This window comes from Pteropus vampyrus, unplaced genomic scaffold (genome assembly GCF_000151845.1).
Source record: "Pteropus vampyrus isolate Shadow unplaced genomic scaffold, Pvam_2.0 Scaffold417, whole genome shotgun sequence".
Classification (NCBI taxonomy): Eukaryota; Metazoa; Chordata; class Mammalia; order Chiroptera; family Pteropodidae; genus Pteropus; species Pteropus vampyrus.
In genome coordinates this window covers 765219-768706 of record NW_011889198.1, presented here as the reverse complement: position 1 = coordinate 768706, position 3488 = coordinate 765219, and the positions used below count along the sequence as shown (strand labels likewise).

Genomic DNA, 3488 nt, shown 5'->3' with positions numbered 1-3488 from the left:
AGGCGTCACCTGCAGTAGCTTTCGGAAGATAGGTGCCCTGGGTGGCCTCAGCAAGGAGATGTGGATCAGGTCATTCTCGGTTTGTGCTGGGTCCTTCGTCACCTCCTTTGACCATCACGCAAAACTGTTCAGACTCTATTGAAGAGTTTGGGGGTAACTAAAGAGAATTAAATATAGGAGGAAAAAAATTATACCTTCAACGTTATAGTATAACGTTGGAGAAAAACAGACCCTTCACAGGGTACCCTTTGCTGGCAGAGTCCAGTCCCAAGCCTTGCTCCCTTCTCTTGAAGCCTGCCCCCACTTCTGTCACATGGACAAACACCACCTCTTCAAGCTCGGATGGACAAAAGGCCCACCCCTATGAGAAAAATCCCTCTCCCTGCCCACAGGGGTTTGAGTTTTCCCCATCCCTCCACGGGCCTCAACCCACAGGATGCAAAAGATATCATCAAGAAAGTGAAAAGACAACTCAGAGAATGGGAGAAAATATTCACAAATCCTGCCTGATAAGGGATTTGGAGCTAAAATATATAAAAAGCTCTTACCACTCTTAATGAAAAGATAAATAACCCACTTTTTAAAATGGGCAAAAGATTTGAACAGTTCTTCAGAGAAGATATGCAAATGACCAATGAGCACATGAAAAGATACTCAATAGCCATTAAAAAGATGCAAATCAAAACCACACCCACTAGGATGGCTATAATGAAAAAGTCAGATCATAAAAAGTGTTGACAAGAATGTGGAGAAAATGAAACTCTCACACGCTGCTGGCAGGAGTGGAAAAGTTTGGCAGCGCCTCCTAAAAATTAAACATGTCCTAGCGATTCCATCTCCAGGTATATACACAAAAGAAATGAAAACATACTTCCACACAAAAAGCTATACACAAATATTCATAGCAGCATTATTCATTATAAACCAAAAGGTGCAAACACCACAAATGTCCGTCGACAGAAGAATGGATGATTAAAATGTGGTATATACACACGGTGGAATATTACTTGGCAATGAAAAGGCATGAAACACTGATACTTGATACATACAACATGGATCAACCTTAAAAACATGCTAAGCGGAAGGAGCCACACATAAAAGGAAACATATTGTACGATTTCCATGAAACGTCTAGAAGTTGAGGAGAGACTGTTTCATGATGTGCCTGCTGTCTGTCTAGTGGGCTGGACCTGGGCCAGGATGGGGGCGTCTTCCTGCAGAGCCCCCTTCAAGACTGTGATCAAAACCGGTGTTCATTCTGACATGAAGCCGCGCCCCTTCCCCACCTCCTCCTATGTGCTGGTTCCTAGATCTGGCCATTGTCCTTCCCCAGGACAGCCTGCCGGGCATTGTCCTGACCTGGTCAAGCACGTTAAATAATGTCTGGTACCCGGTAGCACTTGCCCACTCGTCCTCAGCTTACCTCCTTGGCCCAGAAGGTCCCGGGCCTATGGGGCATGAGAAATAAAGCCCTTCACAGAGCCGTCCCGATGGCCCACCTGTAGCTACAGGAAGACTCGAGAACACTGTGAAATGACCACTCGTCTGTCTTGCGGGGTTACGTAAGATTCCCCAGGGCCGAGAGACCAGAGAAAGGGGGCGACAACTTCACCGTCATTCCGACTTTACCAGGGGACTCACATGTGAGACATGCGTCTTGGGAGGCGGACGGTGACGTGCATATGTGCCACACCGCGTGGCAGGCCCCAAGGATTACAGAGGACAGGGCAGGGTGCGTGGAGTACTAGGGCGTGACCTGCCCCAGGTAAGCGGAAGCGCCTTACATGCTAGCCCGGGGAGGGACAACAGGCTGTCTCAGGAACAGCGCAAACCAGCACACTGTGGGCCAGGAGGGAAGGGGTCCCTCAGCCTCCAGGGGACTTAGGGGAAGTGACCTCTGTTCTGCTCTATAGCACGAGGGGCCGAGGGGCTGGCGGTGGTCACCGTCACGTAACTTAACAGTCTGTCCTCTGCATGTGGGCAGTGCATTCCTCCCTTCCCCTCAAGCGAGGAAAGCCCCAGGGTTCGGGTGGGGCCGTTCGAGCCTCTGGTTCCACCTGCGGAGAAGGAGGGCCGGAGGGCTGCGGCTAAGTGGTGTGTCCTTACTCAGCCGTCACTTCTGAGCTGTGGGGTACAGGCATAAAGGGGGGTGGGGGTCAGGAAGAGAGTTTCCCTGTGACTTTACATATATGATTGGACATTTGGGAAAAATTCACACTGAGTGTGCATTACATTTCAAATTTATTTTTAATTTTTTAATTTTTATTTTTTTAGGTGACACAACCCTTGGTTGACCTCACAGACTGCATGGACCTTGTCAGCTTACAATCCCTTATTTTTTATTTTTTACGCCTACAGCACCTGGTCTTCCTAGGTGGTCTCCCATCCAAGTACTGGCCAGTCCTGACCCTGCTTAGCTTCCGAGATCAGACGGGATCGGGCTTGCTCAGGGTGGCGTGGCCATAAACTACATTCCAAATTTAAAACGTCAACAATATCTTCCTTTACCAAAGTGCTGAGAGTTTCACGGGGTGGAGAAATTAAAGGCGATTTTATTTTCTCGTTTGTGCTTTTCTTTCCTCGCTTGGGTTTCAACAAGGTACATGTATTACTTTTGCAAAAGTTATTTTTAAATGTCACTTAAAAAAAAAAAAAAAGAACAAAAACTAAACAGAGCCCAGTTGCTCCGGTTACTGTGGCCTCCCCACCCCTGTCCGGCAGGGCCAGCTCTGCAGAGGAGACGCCTTGGAAGGCACAAAACAGGAGAAGCTGAGTCATCCCGCTGGGCCGGGAGGAAGCGCTGGGAAGGGGGGCAGATGAGCTCTCCGCCTCGCTTCCCCTGGATCTTCGTTCCGCTGGCGAAGCCTCTGCCGTGAGGGTTCTGAGAACTCTAGGAAGAGCTCTCGTTCTCCCAGAAGACCTGCTTTCTGCCTGCCTGGGCCTGGCAGGTGCAGGTAAATGTCTACCTGAATTCACTTATCTGAGAGAGCCTCGGCAGGGGTGGGGCGGCTGCTGCAAATGGCTGACTACTGAAGAAGGCCGAGTCACCCGGCGGGACTGACTACCTGGAGAGGCCTCTTCTTCCTCTGTGGTGCCCGCAGGGGGTGAGCTTCCAGATCAGATCGCAGTCCGGCTGCTTCCAGGTGAAAGTTCCGCTCGCCGCCGCCGTGGTGGGCGGCTCCAGCCAGAAACCTGCACTTCTCGCTTGGTCCAAGTCCACACAGCAAGATGGAGTGACCTTAACCAAGGATGCAGAACCACTGGTTCAGGGAAAAGTCTTGCCGCCAACGCAGTGCCAGGTCCCGGCGATATAGCACTGGGTGAACAAGACACCACGGCCTGCCCTCCAGAACAGTGCCTGATACATGATGGTAGGAGCTCAAGAAATATTTGCAGAATGAATGAATCTAATTCTCATGGCAAATTCTGTGAGGTGGGTGCCGATATGATCACCCCCTTACAAGGACGAGAGACTGAGGCTCAGAGAA

The 3488-nt window shown here is 50.1% G+C and overlaps 1 pseudogene; it reads right to left on the bottom strand.

Moving 5' to 3' along the window:
• Positions 1-2349: 2349 nt before the first annotated feature.
• Positions 2350-2468, bottom strand: LOC111731994 (annotated as a pseudogene).
• Between the last annotated feature and the right edge of the window lie 1020 nt (positions 2469-3488).